Here is a 17,116-nt window from a genome sequence, read left to right as displayed (position 1 = left end):
ACAGACTGAAAGAAATGGGAGGGGAGGTGCTTTTTAACTTGGAGAAAAAATTTAAAGGGGGATGTGATAGCTCTCCTTAAGTATTTGAAAGACTGTTATGTAGAGAAGGTTCAATGGCCAGAATTTTCAAAAAGGTACATTTCAACTCAGTATAAGGAAGAATTTCCTAATAATTAGAGCTGCCCCAAAAGTAAGAAGGACTACCTTGACAGTCACTGCTGTTCTTGGAGGTCTGTAATCAAAGATTCAATGGTCAAATGTCAGGATTCACATTTTGCTTGGGCAGAGAAGGGGATGGATAAATAACCTCTTATTCTAGAGTCCTATGATTCTAAGCTATATCTTCTTCCCTTCTTGAACCCTTCCCTCTGATTCTTCATCAATTGATGAATTTACCATTTTAGAATCTGCCAGAAATAAACATCATCAGCTGAATGTATGGATGTTAGAAATAACAAGGAATCTACTAGCTTCTGTCCTTTTTCATATTCCTGTTCAAATCCAATGATGATGCACCTACCACTAGATGGGGATGTTCTGCTGAAGTAGGTATGAAAATTAACATCAGTGTTAGACCTGGAAGGAACTTTGGAGATTATCTAGGCTAGGCCAATCTTTTCCATCCAGCTAGTAAGTGACAGACCTTAGAATGGAATCCAAGTCTTTTGATTATGTGCAACTCTCTTCTATATCTCTTTAATACTTATTTCTATGATTTTAGTATTGGTAAGTATTTTCTAATTCAATTAATAACTATAATACAAAGTAAAATGAGAGAGATGAATTTTATAAGGTAGATACAAAGTCATGGGTATTTAGAGAAGGGTCACAAATCTGGGGAAAAAATAATGCACTTTATATTCAAAGGGCACAAATATATGCCCTAAACGAATTATCAAATGAGATATTTTTAAAATACTTTGTAAACCTTAAAAATAAGAAGCAAAAATGGTATAGTGAACAGATTATTAGGTTTAGCAAGAAGACCTGGGCCCATGTTTCACCCACCCACTCCACCCCCAACAATTTCTAGTTGTGTGATCATAGGCAAATTATTTAACCCCACCCAGTCTGAGTCTTCTTATCTGTAAGACGGAGATATTAATACTAGTAATACCTATCTCACGAGATTGGTGTGAAGCCCAAACAAAGCAATGTATATGAAACCCTTTGCAAAACTTTATAACACCACGTAAATATCATTTATTACTATTATTATGGCTATTATTTTAGTCCAAACCTATCATTTCATCAGCAAAGAGAATTTGTGGTACAGAAACTCCCACCAATAATGCAAACTGGTACATACTTATAAATTATAGTCTTTGAGAGAAGCTTGGGGCAGAGGCAAAATTTATTACTGGAAAGGATTATAAATATCTGTGGTTATTATAAACCTATGGAAATATTGACTTAAATAACAAATAAAAATGCACTCTCCTTTGTGTGTGGAGGGATATTATTTTAAAAATGCGATAGAACCTCCAAGTTAGCAAATGGTACTCTAAGAGAAGACAATTTTCCCCTGAAGACTTTGTACATGAATTACTTTGAACATTTCCAAGGGTCAATCAGGCTCGAACACCTTATGATTTGACGATCCCCTGTTAGGAACTAGCTTTCCTATCTGATGCTAATGAGGCAAAGGTCACAAATTCAACTCCCCACAAGAACAATGAAATATTATATGACCACAGACTTAATTCCTCAACTCCCCAATCTTTTGCTGCCATCTTAAAAAATGTAAGCATTTTTGATTATGAAGGAAGGATGTCAAGAACAGGTTTTTGCATTAATACAAATAGGCTGCTCTGACTGGAATGACCACATGACCTCCTTTGGAGAAGGAAGAGATTAGCATAGGTGAACCTCAGGTGACAAAAAGGGTGGTTCTAACTAACTGCATGAAAATCCTATTTTTAAAAAAATTAAGGAACTGACTATTTAAAGAAAACTAACAGTGAGTGTTTTCAAATTTCAGCATTTAGGGAGAATGGATTTATTTGCTAGAGGATACTAGCTGAATTTGCTAATGAATCCCTACCAAGAAGCCAACAAGGTTTGAGGATGAAATTACTACTGCTGCTGCTACTATTGCTATTTATATAGCCAATCTGATAGGTGTGATGTGGTGTCTCACTTATATAGATCTTTAAATCTGAACACAATCATGTAAGGTAAAAACTGGAAGTATTATTAGCTCCATTTCACAGATAAGGAAACTGAGGCTTATAGATATTACACGATTTGCTCAGAGAGAGAGACAGGACAGAGAAGGTGTATGTCTAGTCTTTTGGAGTTTACAAAGTATGCTTACATCAATTATCACTCCTACCCTCATCCCCTTTATTCCTTACAACAATCCTTGGAGGTAGGTAGGGAAGCTTACTATAATACTTTGGTCAAAGAGGAAACTGAGATCCAGAAAAGTAGCTTAATTAGCGACAGAGCTTAAGTTTTGTAACCCTTAGTGCAGTGCTTTTTCCAACACATTATATTATTCTCTTAAGGAAGACCCAATGCTTACAAGCAGTAAGCATTCATTCAACTCTAACTCTCAGACCTCATGATAGTTGGTCAATTCGCATTACACACCTGCACAGGGACACCTGCTCCGGGTCAGGCACTACGTTAAATACAAGGGATGCAAAAGACAAGCAAAGAGCAAAGTCCCTGCTGGCAAGGAGCTCCCAGTCTAATGGACAGAGACTGAACAAAGATATTCCCAGAGAGACTCAAAGGGAATCTAAGCTGACTTCAGGATAATCACCTTTCCCACAGTAGCCCATTATAAAATGGCTCTTTAGTAACTCCCTCAAATGACAGCCCCAAACCAGCTCCCAAGTTGGGATCTGAGCTCACTGAAAAGCAAATTCCTCAGTGGGTGGGTAGAGGAAAAGACTAAAATTGGAAAGGAAGGAAAAGTGTTCCTTTTCTTATCTTTATCTAGACCCTAAGATATCTGGTAATGCCCCAGCTCAACTGGAGGAGGCACAAATAACTGAGAAAGGGTGAGAGGTTAAGAAAAATAGGCCAAAAACAGCAGCTTTAGCAGTTTTGAAACAATTTACCAGAAACTTTTAAACAGTACTGGAGTACTGGAGAAAGGAAAAATTGATGTGATCCATTCAAATCTGGTCAAATTAAGGCTATGTTACATTAAATGGAATCTATTTTAAAATAACAAAGAATAAAGTTCATCTTGAATCAGTCAATCCAAAAGAATAGGAACATACAAGATCATTTTAGGGGAAGGGAACCAGCATTTGGGGGAGTTCACTTAATTTGGTCTTCCTTAAGAGAGTAATATAATGTGTTGGAAAAAGCATTACACTAAGGGTTACAAAACCCGAACTCCGTCCCTAATTAAGCTACTTTTCTGGATCTCAGTTTCCTCTTTGACCAAATGGGAATTTGAACTGAATCTTGAAGGAAACCAGGGAGTCTAAAAGACAGAGCTCAGGAAGGAATATATTCCACGTGTGGAGGAAGGGGTGGGACATAGCCAATACAAAGACACAGAGAAAGAAGATAGAGTATTATTGGAATACTGTGCATGAAGGGGATTATAATATGAGAAGGATAGAGGGTTGTGAAGAGTTTTAAATGTCAACCAGAGACATTTACCAGCATAGTAGAGAAAGAGAGAAATACGAGTAAAGAAAAAAATATGGGAATGGTTTGGGGCTGGTAGAAGACAGTACTAGATTTAGTTTCTTTAAAAAAAAATATTGCAAGATGACATCTTACCTTACAAAGTGAAAGAGTTCTCATTCTATGCAGCTTCTGGGACATCCCAGTCAATGGGATGTTACCTCCTTTGTATCTGTGCTAAGGTATATTAAATAACTGTAACTGTAGATGCTTCTTTGTATTCTAGTACTGGTCTTGAGTACAAGTGCAGGGTTCTCAGTTAAATGTCCTGTGAAGAGAACCCAGGTATTCCTGAGTAGAATTCTAAAACTGTAAGAAAAAGATGAGGTGGAGTTAATGAGAAGATGAGTTCTACAGAAGTTTGACACCAGATGATACTTGCATCTGGTGGAGAGGCAATTCAGTTCTACTTGGGGATTAAAACCGGAAAAACCATCCAGAATGGTTATTCCTTGCATGGTCAGAAGCTTAGGTCAAGCATAGCTAGACTGGGCACAGAAGCAAGATGGAACTAAATAGGCATTTGTTGTTGTTGTTCAGTCATTTTTGAGTCATGTCCAACTCTTCATGACTCCATTTGGGTTTTTCTTGGCAAAGATGCTGGAGTGGTTTGCCATTTCCTTTTCCAGATCAAATTTTACAGATGAGGAAACTGAAGCAAACAGAGTTACATGACTTGCCCAGGGTCGCACAGCTAGTGTGTGTCTGAGGCCAGATTTGACCTTAGGTCTTCCTGACTCCAAGTCTAGTGCTCTATCTGTTACACCACCTAAACACTGTTCAGTTCCAGATCACCACAATAAAGCAAATATCACCATAAAGCAAGTCACACCAAAAGGGCTATAAAACTGTATATATACCCTCTGATCCAGCAATACCATTGCTAGGTCTAATTCCCAAAGATATCCCCTTAAAAAAAGAAAAGGACCTACCTGTACAAAAATATTCAAAGCAGCTCTTCTGGGTGGTTAAGAATTGGAAGTAGGAAGGATATGAACAGGCAGCTTTCAGAGGGAGAAATTAAAGCTCTCTCTAGTCATATGAAAAAATGCTCTAAATCACTATTGATTAGAAAGATGCAAATCAAAACAACTCTGAGGTACCACATCACACTTATCAGACTGGCTAACATGACAGAACAGGAAGATGATAAATGTTGGAGAAGATGTGGGAAAGTTGGAACACTAATTCATTGTTAATGGAGCTGAGCTGATCCAACCATTTTGGAGAGCAATTTGGAACTGTGCCCAAAGGGCTACAAAAATGTGCATACCCTTTGACCCAGCAATATTACTTCTAGGACTGTATTCCAAAGAGATCATAAAAATGGGAAAGGGTCCCAAATGTACAAAAATATTTATAGCAGCTCTCTTTGTAGTGCCCCCAAACTGGAAATCAAAGGAATGCCCATCAACTGGGGAATGGCTGAACAAGTTGTGGTATATGAATGTAATGGAATACTATTGTGCTATAAGAAATGATGAATAGGAAGACTTCAGAGAGGCCTGGAAAGACTTATGTGAACTGATGCTGAGTGAAAGGAGCAGAACAAGGAGAACTTTGCATATAGCAACAACCACAGTATGCAAGTAATTTTTCTGGTAGACTTAGTCCTTCACAGCAATGCAAGGACTTTAAAAATTCCCAATGGACTTTTGAGGCAAAATGCCTTCCACAACCAGAGAAAGAACTATGGAACTGGATTGCAGAATGAAGCAGACCATTTTCTTTTGCATTATGTTCTGTTTTGTTTTATGGTTTCTCCCATTCATTTTAATTCTTCTATTCAACATGACTCAGGTAAAAATGTATTTAATAGAAATATATGTGTAGAACCTATATATGATTGCATGCCATTCTGGGGAGGGAATGGGGAGGGAGGGGGGAGAGGCAGTGGAAAAAAATCTAATATATATGGAAGTGATTGTAGTACACTGAAAACAAATAAAAAATAACCAAAAAAAAAGAACTGGAAGTAGGGGGAAAAATTGGAAGTTGAAGGAATGCCCATCAGTTAGGGAATGACTAAACAAAGGATGGTATATGATTATAATGGAATATTAATATGCTATAAGAAATGACAAATAGGATGATTTCATAAAAATTTGGAAAGACTTAGATGAACCAATGCATAGTGAAGTAAAGAGAACCAGGAGACCATTGTTCTACACAGTAACAGCAATATTGCACAATGAAGTACTGTGAATGACTTAGCTATTCTGAGCAATACAATGGTCCAAGACAATCACAGAAGACTGAGGATGGAGCAGACTATCTGCCTCCAGAAAAAGAACTGATATTGCTTGAATACAGACTGAAGCATGTTGCTTTTCACTTTCCTTTATTCATTTTTTCTTTCTTTTATTCAAGACCTCTTGTACAAAATGACTAATATGGAAAACTATAGGGGGTGGAGCCAAGATGGTGGAGTAGATAGACACACATACACTAGCTCCGAACCCAGAGCCCATAAAATATCTGTAAAAAAGAGTTTCCAACAAGTTCTGGAGCAGCAGAGACCATGGAGCAATGGAGCAGACGAGATTTCTGTTCCAGAGAGCCTGAAAACCTCTCGCAAAACGTCCTCGCACTGCAGACCTGGAGCCCAGCCCTCCCTGGCTGTGCGGCACCGAGAGGAGCAGATCCCAGCGGGCTTCAGGGACCAAATCTCCAGCGGCCGCACGGGCCCCTCCACCCACAGGTGACAAGGGTCGGTGAGAGGGTCTCTTTGGCAGGTCAAGAGGGGAGTGGGGTGCCCCCATAGCTTGGACCCCCTCGGGAGGCAGCAGCTGAGGCAGGAGCAGATCAGGGCTCCCCAAGCAGGCAGGAGCCAGGATCCATTGTTGAAGGTCTCTGCATAAACCCCCTGAGGGAACTGAGCCTGTGAGGCGGCCCTGCCCCTACCTGAGCACCTGAACTTGATCTCACACTGACTAGCAGCCCCGCCCCTGACCAAAGCCCTGAGGCTGGGAAGCAGCATTTGAATCTCAGACCCCAAGCGCTGGCTGGGAGGATCCGGAGGCAAAGTGGATGTGAAGAGAATATTCAGAAGGCAAGTCACTGGCTGGAAACATGCCCAGAAAAGGGAAAAGAAATAAGACTATAGAAGGTTACTTTCTTGGAGAACAGGCATTTCCTCCCTTCCTTTCTGATGAGGAAGAACAATGCTTACCATCAGGGAAAGACATAGAAGTCAAGGCTTCTGTATCCCAGCCCACCCAATGGGCTCAGGCCATGGAAGAGCTCAAAAAGGATTTTGAAAATCAAGTTAGAGAGGTGGAGGAAAAGCTGGGAAGAGAAATGAGAGGGATGAAAGAGAAGCATGAACAGCAGGTCAGCACCCTGCTAAAGGAGACCCAAAAAAATGCTGAAGAAAATCACACCTTGAAAAATAGGCTAACTCAACTGGCAAAAGAGGTTCAAAAAGCCAATGAGGAGAAGAATGCTTTCAAAAGCAGAATTGGCCAAATGGAAAAGGAGATTCAAAAGCTCACTGAAGAAAATAGTTCTTTCAAAATTAGAATGGAACAGATGGAGGCTAATGACTTTATGAGAAACCAAGAAATCACAAATCAAAACCAAAAGAATGAAAAAATGGAAGATAATGTGAAATATCTCACTGGAAAAACAACTGACCTGGAAAATAGATCCAGGAGAGAAATTTAAAAATTATGGGCCTACCTGAAAGCCATGATCAAAAAAAGAGCCTAGACATCATCTTTCATAAAATTATCAAGGAAAACTGCCCTGAGATTCTAGAACCAGAGGGCAAAATAAGTATTCAAGGAATCCACAGATCACCGCCTGAAAGAGATCCAAAAAGAGAAACTCTTAGTAACACTGTGGCCAAATTCCAGAGTTCCCAGGTCAAGGAGAAAATATTGCAAGCAGCTAGAAAGAAACAATTCAAGTACTGTGGAAATACAATCAGGATAACACAAGATCTAGCACCCTCTACATTAAGGGATCGAAGGGAATGGAATAGGATATTCCAGAAGTCAAAGGAACTAGGACTAAAACCAAGAATCACCTACCCAGCAAAACTGAGTATAATACTTCAGGGGAAAAATTGGTCTTTCAATGAAATAGAGGACTTTCAAGCATTCTTGATGAAAAGACCAGAGCTGAAAAGAAAATTTGACTTTCAAACACAAGAATGAAGAGAAGCATGAAAAAGTAAATATCAAAGAGAAGTCATAAGGGACTTTACTAAAGTTGAACTGTTTACATTCCTACATGGAAAGACAATATTTGTAACTCTTGTAACTATTCAGTATCTGGGTACTGGGTGGGATTACACACACACACATGCACACACACATGCACACACACATAGAGACAGAGTGCACAGAGTGAATTGAAGAGGATGGGATCATATCTTAAAAAAATGAAATCAAGCAGTGAGAGAGAAATATATTAAGAGGAGAAAAGGAGAAATGGAATGGGGCAAATTATCTCTCATAAAAGAGGCAAGCAAAAGACTTATTAGTGGAGGGATAAAGAGGGGAGGTGAGAGAAAAACATGAAGTTTACTCTCATCACATTCCACTAAAGGAAGGAATAAAATGCACACTCATTTTGGTATGAAAACTTATCTTATAATACAGGAAAGTGGGGGATAAGGGGATAAGCAGGGTGGGGGGGATGATGGCAGGGAGGGCACGGGGAGGAGGGAGCAATTTGAGGTCAACACTCATGGGGAGGGACAGGATCAAAAGAGAGAATAGAAGTAATGGGGGACAGGATAGGATGGAGGGAAATATAGTTAGTCTTATATAACACGACTATTATGGAAGTCATTTGCAAAACTACACAGATTTGGCCTATATCGAATTGCTTGCCTTCCAAAGGGAGGGGGTGGGGAGGGAGGGAGGAAAAGAAGTTGGAACTCAAAGTTTTAGGAACAACTGTCGAGTACTGTTCTTGCCACTAGGAAATAAGAAATACAGGTAAAGGGGTATAGAAAGTTATTTGGCCCTACAGGACAAAAGAGAAGATGGAGACAAGGGCAGAGAGGGATGATAGAAGAGAGAGCAGATTGGTGATAGGGGCAATTAGAATGCTCGGTGTTTTGGGGTGGGGGGAAGGGACAAAAGGGGAGAAAACGTGGAACCCAAAATTTTGTGAAAATGAATGTTAAAAGTTAAATAAATAAATAATTAAAATTTTTTTAAATGACTAATATGGAAATGTTTTACATAATTGCACATGTATAACCTTGCTTGCTGAGTCAGGGAGGAGGGAAGGAAGGAGGAATCAAATTTGGAACTCAAGACTATAAATAAAAATGTTTTTAAAATATTGGGGAAGAAAGCAATTCACATGAATTTTTTTGTTTTCCCAGTGCATATAAAAGTAATATTTACATTATACCATAGTCTATTAAGTGTGTAATAGTATTAAGTCTAAAAACAGTAGATACCTTAATTAAAAAAAAACTTTATTGCTAAGAAATTCTAACCATCCTCTGAGTCTTCAGAGAGTCTTAACCTTTTTATTGGTGGAGGCTCTTGCTCTGATGCTGATGGCTGCTGACCAATCAAGGTGGTGTTTGCGGAAGGTTGGGGTGGCTATGGCAATTTCTTAAAATAAGACAACAGTGAAGTTGGTTTCATTGATTAATTCTTCCTTTCACTTGAACACTTAGAGACCATTGTAGGGTTATTGATTGACTTAATTTCAATATTGATGTGTCAGAAAAGGCCCCCGGAGAGGAAGAGAAACAGGGAAAGGAAGGGCAGTTCAGTGGTACAGTTGGAACACACACAACATTTATTAAGTTCACAATCTTATATGATGCCTCAAAACAATAATAGTAATAATATCAAAGATCACTGAGCACAGATCACCACAATGAATATAAAAATAATGAAAAAGCTTTAAATACTGCTAGAATTACCAAAATGTGACACAGACATAAGGTGAACACGTGCTATTGTTGGCTGTAGGGCTGCCTCAAACCTTCAATTTGTATAAATAACCAATATCTGCTATGTACAAAAAAAGCAAAGCAGAAGAAAACAAGGTTTACCTGTATAGAAAAGACATGTTAGCTAGCAAGTCAAAGCAAGACTTGTTTGTGAAGGAGTTAGACACAGGCACCTAAAATTAAGACTTATCTCCAAGCCTATTTGTTGCATTTTCTCTTTGTTCCTACTTAGGGCTCATCCCCTGAAAACTACTCACATAAATCAACTGTCCCAAGATTTAGGCTTAAATTCAATACAGCTCAACATTTATTATTTACTATGTGCAGGATGCTATACTGTTTGGAATACAGTTTAAAATGGTATAATCCCTATATAATTATAGACTAGTGTAGGGGTGGGGAACCTGTGGCCTCAGGGCCACATGTGGTCCTCTGGGTCCTCAAGTGCGGCCCTTTGACTGAATCCAAACTTCTCAAAGGGCTTTCAGTCAAACAACTGAGTGAGAACCTAGAGGTTCACATATGGCCTCAAGGCTGCTGGGTCCCCACTCCTAGCCTAGTGGAACAATATGATATTTATACAGATAAGTATAGAGAGGAAGCTTTATGTAATAGATTAACAGTAAATTGGACCTGAAGTCAGGAAGATTTGGTGTCATCTCCTGTCTCTGAAATATACTAGTTGTGTGACCCTGCAAAGTCAATGACCTCTCAGGACCCCAGGAACTCTAAGACTATAAGTTACATAGCAGTGCCAATTTGTCTGGTAGAGGACCAATTGAAGTACCATATACCAATTAAATGGAATGTTCAGTCCAAAAAAGTATAGACAGGGATTGGCAAGGAGCATGAAAGATCCAGATGAAATAAATTAGGGATAAGAAGTGGATCTCTGTTTTAACTGGGCAATTCCCATATAAGGAAACTCTCTCTACCATCGCAGGTGGACATCTCTACAATCTCCAGTATTAGAAAGCTGCCTAAAAGAGTGGTATCAAATTCAAACAGAAGCAGGGCCATTAAATCATACATGAGGATCCCCGTGGACAGTAAGTATATTGATGTAGTCTTAGAATGTAAGTTATCTATGTTTAATTGTATTTTTATTTCTGTTGTTAAATATTTCCCAATTATTAATTTAATCTGGTTCCCCCCTGCACTGTGTGTTTGACACTTCTGGCCTAGAAGGTTAATTAGAGGTTAATTGACTTGCCAAGGGTCACACAGTCTGTATGTATCAAAGATAGTGCTTTGACCTGGAGATATGACAATATAGGTTTGGCCTGCATATCCACATGATGTGTCCTGGAAATACTGACTTGTTTCCATTTGCAAGGCATGTAAGTGAGACCAAGAGGGATCAGGGTAGAAACTGTGGATGTCTAACTGGCTTCTTTTCCTCTGGATGATACCATTCATCCTTCAATTAATCACAGAGACAGACTCAAGGAAATACAAGCCTACTTTACCCACTCTCAGACTGGTAGGGAGAGAAAGCAAAAGCTGCACAAGCTACATCCTGTGCATTGTACCTATGTAAGTAAAACTATCTGCATATAATGTGATTTAATTGATTGTCATTTTGTGTAGAAAGTATTAATGACTGTGGATTTATTTTTTTATGATATATTTTATTTCTGGTGCAAGTTGAGCATTTAAAGTATCTACTTCATTTGCTATATTGACTTGTGTGTATATGTTCTTGTTTTTGGTTCATAAATAGCTTTCAAGGAATCATAAAAGTGCTTTGGATTGTTACTATCAGCATAAAACTGAATTTCATCTGCCTTCTTACTGAGCCAGGAACCCTGCATTTCTCTAAGCTTTGCTTGTACTGTGTTTTTGATGGAATTAAATGCTGCCTTCTTAGAGGTGAATGAACTATCCTGATGGTATATCCTGTGGAGTTCTCATTTTTCATTTAGCAGCTTCTGAATTTCCCCATCATTTTCATCAAACCACTCTTGGTGTTTGAAAGTGTTCTGATGAGCAAATGCAGTGCTGTACACCAAATCTCTGAAAGCTGCCCACTCCTTTTCTGTTCCACTGTAGCCAACTGTATGTTAGGTCAACTATCCCTCCAAGTTAGTAACAAACTGTTCATGCTCAAAGGAAAAGTCCAATTTGTTGATATTAATTCTTCTGGTAGTCATTTTGCCTTGGGGGTGGCGCTCTTAATGAATGGGCAGCATTGTAGATGAATGCAAATATTTAGCCTGGAAAGGATAAGTCTATGATCAGTCCAGCACTCTGCACCACACATTGCCTTTGTCACTCTCACATCTTGTCTGTCTGTTCTCCTTACAATCTATAGTCTATTAGATGCCAGTGTTTGCTGTGAGGGTGCAGCAAATGATGTTTTATTGCATTTAGGTAAATGGAAGACAGTGTTGGTGATGGATGCACAAGTCTTCAGCAGGAAATGACCATTGCTGTTGCTGTTTCCATCTTCGTTCCTCCCTAGGACTCCCTGCCAAGTCTGGTAGTCTCAGCCTACTCTAGCATTAAAGTCACCCAGAATTATAAGCTTGTCCTTTTTTGGCACATCAATGACATGGATCTCTAGATCTTCACAAAATTTTTCTTTGACCTCATCAGGGTTTGTCATGGTCATCAGAGCATAGGCACTGATGATGGTGATATGGAATTTTCCTGTGACTGGCAAACACATTGTCATGAGCCTGTCATTCACTCCTTTTGGCAGGCATACCAGCTTGCTGACTAGATTAGTTTTGACTGCAAATCCTATGCCAGCTTGATGGTGCTCTCCTTCACTGCACCCACTCCCGAAAAGTGTGTATCTAGCTCCAATTTCAGTAAGCCAGCCTTCATTTGCCAACCTTGTTTCACTCAGGGCTGATATTTGGATGTGATACCTGCTGAGTTCTTTTGCAACAAGAGCAGTTTGTCTTTCAAGTCTGCTGGATTTTGTGTTCTCTATAAGAGTGCATATGTTCCATGTGCCGATAGTGAGTGGAATCATTTTTGCAGATGTTTTTGTACATTTTGTACATTTTTTTGTGTTCCAACCACATAGTGGGATTCCACATCTACTGTGGTAATCAGGCCAGGGTTGGGTAAGCAGAAAATGTTTAGGGCACCTTTTCTAGCCCCCTTTCTCACACCAGGAGGTGAGCAGTGTGATCCTTAAAAGGCTGCTCAGACACCCAAGGAGCTGCCGAGTCCCACTGCTGCTTCCCGTGAGAAACAACCCTATGGCCTGGATTGCCTGTGTGCTGGGTTGTGACTACAGCTCCCAGTGTATACGCATCTGCTGCTTCATCACTTGCGTGTCACCACAGGACTTTGAGGCATAATAGTAAAATGGTAAGGGTGATGTCTTTTGATTTGTGTGTAAATTGGATTTAAGTGAGGCAGAGTTGCATGAAGTCATTCCTACTACACTCTCTCCTACAGAGTCATCATAGCCCAGTGACAGGACAGAGTCAAGATGGCTGGTGATGGCTCAGGATGCAGTGGATGATGTGAGAGAGATGCAGGATTCCTGACTCAGTAAGAAGGCAGGTGAAATTCAGTTTTAGGCTGATAGTAACAATCCAAAGCACTTTTATGATTCCCTGAAAGCTATTTATGGACCAAAAACCTATGGTGCATCACAACTACTCAGTGCTGATGGAGCTACATTGATTAGTGATAAGGACATGATCCTAGAGAAATGGACTGAACACTTCTATAGGGTTCTCAACAGACCAACATCAATCAATGCTGAGGCCACTGACTGTTTTCCTCAGGTTGAAGTCAATCCCTCCTTAGCTGAACCTCTAAATGAAGAAGAGGCTTTGAGGGCCATTAGATTCCTTTCATGTGGCAAAGCACCTGGTATTGATTCTATTCCAGCTGAAATTTACAAGGTAGGGAGACCATTGTTCATACAAAAGCTGACTGAAATTTTCCAGATTATATGGCAAGAGGAGTTTATCCCCCAGGATTTCAAGGATGCCTCCATTGTCCATCTCTGTAAAGGTAAAGGGAATAGATTGTCCTGCAGCAATCACAGAGGGGTCTCTCTCTTAGTCATTGCTAGCAAAATTCTTCCTAGAGTCCTCTTTAATAGGCTGATCCTTCACCTGGAAGATGGGCATATACCTGAGAGCCAGTGTGGCTTCAGAAAGGGCGAAGGAATGGTGTTTGCTGCCCAACAACTCCAGGAGAAATGCCAGGAGCAGAACAGAGGTCTCTATACAACGTCTGTAGATCTGACCAAGGCCTTTGACGCTGTTAGTTGTGAAGATTTATGGAAAATTATGTCAAAATTTGGCTGTCTGGAGAAGTTCATCAATATTGTATGTCAATTTCATGATGGCACGTTTGCCTGCATTCTGGATAGTGGACAATGTTCTTGTGCCTTCCCAGTCACCAATGGAGTGAAACAGGGCTGTGTGCTTTCTCTCATGCTTTTGAATATGATGTTATGATGTTTTCAGTTATGTTGTCAAATGCTTTCAATGAAGATGAACACGGCATCAAGGTCAACTACCATACTGGTGGTAAGTTCTTCAATTTGAAAAGGCTACAAGGCAAGACCAAGAGGAGGGGGTGTTGGTGAATGATTTTCTGTTTGCAGAGGATTGTGCACTCAGTGCAGCCTCTGAAGCTGAGAAGCAACACAGTATGGATCAATTCTTTGCTGCCTGTGCTAGTTTTGGACTAATAATTAACACCAAGAAAACACAGGTGCTCCGTTAGATACCACCACACCATCCATACATGGAACTATCGGTTACAACAAATGGAGAAGTTTTGAATGCTGTGGATAAGTTCACTTACCTTGGTAATGTACTTTCCAGGGATGTACATATTGACAATGAGGTTGACACATGCATTGCCAGAGTTAGTTCAGTGTTTGAGAGGCTCCAAAGAAAAGTGTTAGGAGAGAAGAGGTATTAGACTGACTAACAAACTGAAGGTCTACAGAGCCATTGTGCTGACCCCATTGTTGTATGACTGTGAGACATGGACAGTCTACTAGCACCATGCCAGGAAACTGAATTGCTTCCATTTGAACTGTCTTAGGAAGATTCTGAAGATCACCTGGCAGGATAAGGTACCAGACACTGAAGTCCTTGCTCAAGCTGAACTGCTAAGCATTCAAACTATGCTTCAGAGAGCGCAACTCAGATGGGCTGGCCACGTTGTTCAAATGCAAAATGTATGCTTGCCAAAAAGACTATTTTATGGAGAACTCACATGGGGCAGGCACTCACATGGTTGTCAGAAGAAGCAAAACAAGGACACTCTCAAGGTCCCTCTCAAGAACTTTGGATTTGACTGTGCAATATGGGAGACACTGACACAGGACTGCTCAGCATGGCATGCCCATATCAGAAAGGGTGCTGTGCTCTATGAGCAAAGCAAAATTGAGACAGCACAAAGTAAACGTAGGATGACTACATTTGGAGTATCCACACCAAATATTCACACGGGCTATCTGTGCTCAACCTGTGATAGAGCATTCCAAGCTCATATTGATCTGATCAGCCACAGTTGGACACAATGAAATTTCACTTTATCATGGTGATGTCATTTTAGTCCTCTTCGAGAATAAAGGACAATATATGTTCTTATAAATGTTTCTATTAAGCAAAAATGTCACATACCCAGAGTATAACAATATGTTCACATTAAAAAAATATCCCACAAAGAAAAAAAAGATAGTGCTTTGAACCAAGTCTTCTTAGCTTTGAGGCCAACTTTTTATCCAATGTACCATCCTGCCTCTACAAAGAAAATTCAAAGAAGACAGTGAATGAATGAATGAGAATGGATGACTGAAATAAAGAGAACGCTGAAAATTGCGTGGTTCAGGATACAAGACATAAGGGCAAGGATATGACAGATTCTCACTGATAAAATAGCCACAAATTTTTGAGTGTAACAGTATAAACAAGTCTGACATATTATTCCATATCATGCCCTCTCTATACCACTACAGGAACCAAATGTCCATCCCATCCCCAAATGGATTATAATCAATTCAATGCATTTCTTCATTAAGTACCTACTAGGTACAAAGCATTGGGAACATAACAATGAAAAAAATCACATACTTCTTACTCTGAAGGAGTTTATAATCTAGTTTACAAATCAAGGGAATATGTACAAAAAAAACTCCCCGTGCTAGAATAAGATAAGTCTAAAAAGTAAGTGAGACAGGAATGAGAGATATGAAAAGATAGTGATCACTTGTAGCTATAGGGGAATCAAACAAGTTTTCATGGAGGCAATACTTGTGCTGGATCTGAGGAAAGGGAAAGATTTTAACAAGCAGAAATAGAATTTGAGAATTCATTTAAACAAGTACAATTGAAACAAGTTGGTAAAGCGAAGGAAATGATGGAGAAGTTGCAAGTATTTTACTTCAGTGCAGAAGGAGTAAAAGAGAGTGTTAGGAAATAAAGCTATCTATAGACAGGTTGTTCCAAAAGTATTAATGCGGTTTTAAGTTTAAATCACTTGAAAAAAATCTTTGTATTTACCTATTTAGAGCTTAAATATATAATACATTATTATATAACTTAAATATGTAATAACTTAATATCTTAAAACTGCAGTAAGACTTTTGGGACACCCTATATACACACATGTTATATATAGGTCCCAAATAAATGATTTATGGGAATAACTACATATATAAGAATGACCAAGGACAAGAAGGAATGGGTGGCTTGCGATCTGTATCATTAAAGGGAGACCCATTGAAATACTGTAATAGCTTTAGCTTTGTTCTACTACACTTTTCCAAAACAGAATGAAACATATATTAATGAGATAGAGCATGTACTATATTCACTGAAATACAAGGACTATCAAAATAAAAGAGCATTTAGGAGGCAACCAGACTATGCTCCACAAATGAGGAATCTGTTTTATTTCTAGCACCCAGATAGAAAATGAAAAAGGGTTTAGCTGTTGCATTTACATGACAAACCCCCAGACCTTATAAGTCGACTCCCAGAAGGCGTTTCAGCAGTCATGGAACACTTCAAATGCTTCCTACTTCTAATTCAGTAGCAGAATGGTCCCTTCTCTTGCCCCTGTTACTATGAATACAGAAGAATGCGGGGTCTATAGAGGTCTGTTAGCTAGACATCCAACAAACTGTTAGCACTCTGGAACTTGGCTCCCCAAACACATTTCAGTGCGTTCCCACTGGGGAATGGACAAACACTAGCCAATTTCCATGAAGCTCCTCAGCCATGTTACTATTTGGGGATCCCAGGGTCTTTGCAGACCCTGCCTCACTGCCATAAGATAAGAAAGGACTGATCATAGGTGGAATAAATCTCTACAGTAGGTAACCTTGAATCTTAGACATGCATCCTGGTGCATTGGACTTTGAATTCAAGTCTCTTTATTGAATCCAAGTTATTTTATTTTTTTCTGAGTTTCTCATTCATCTCTGGAATGGGAATAATAGTACTTGAAGTGCCCACCTTGCAGAGTTGCTGTTATCGAACAGATGATGACTAGTGTACATACTTTATAAGCTATAAAGAACTATAAAAATTTCAA

At 39.4% G+C, this 17,116-nt stretch overlaps 1 protein-coding gene and 1 long non-coding RNA gene across 3 annotated transcripts in view; both read right to left on the bottom strand.

Annotated features, from left to right (window-relative positions):
- RBM20 (RNA binding motif protein 20) overlaps positions 1-17,116 on the bottom strand; it is a 233,425-nt gene that overhangs the window by 109,022 nt on the left and 107,287 nt on the right. The gene's annotated exons all lie outside the window — the stretch shown is intronic.
- The window catches only part of LOC140512826 (uncharacterized), a 67,021-nt gene that overhangs the window by 23,097 nt on the left and 26,808 nt on the right, over positions 1-17,116 (bottom strand). Inside the window, exon 1 of one of the 2 annotated variants that reach the window (XR_011969952.1) lies at positions 3,751-8,155. The exons of the other annotated variant lie outside the window; for it this stretch is intronic. This is a non-coding gene — a long non-coding RNA (uncharacterized lncRNA). Of the gene's footprint in view, positions 1-3,750; positions 8,156-17,116 lie in introns of those variants that run through there. 2 annotated transcript variants of the gene reach the window in all.

This window comes from Notamacropus eugenii, chromosome 1 (genome assembly GCF_028372415.1).
Source record: "Notamacropus eugenii isolate mMacEug1 chromosome 1, mMacEug1.pri_v2, whole genome shotgun sequence".
NCBI lineage: Eukaryota > Metazoa > Chordata > Mammalia > Diprotodontia > Macropodidae > Notamacropus > Notamacropus eugenii.
Note: the sequence above shows the minus strand (reverse complement) of the source record. Positions and strands in the feature narration are given on the sequence as shown.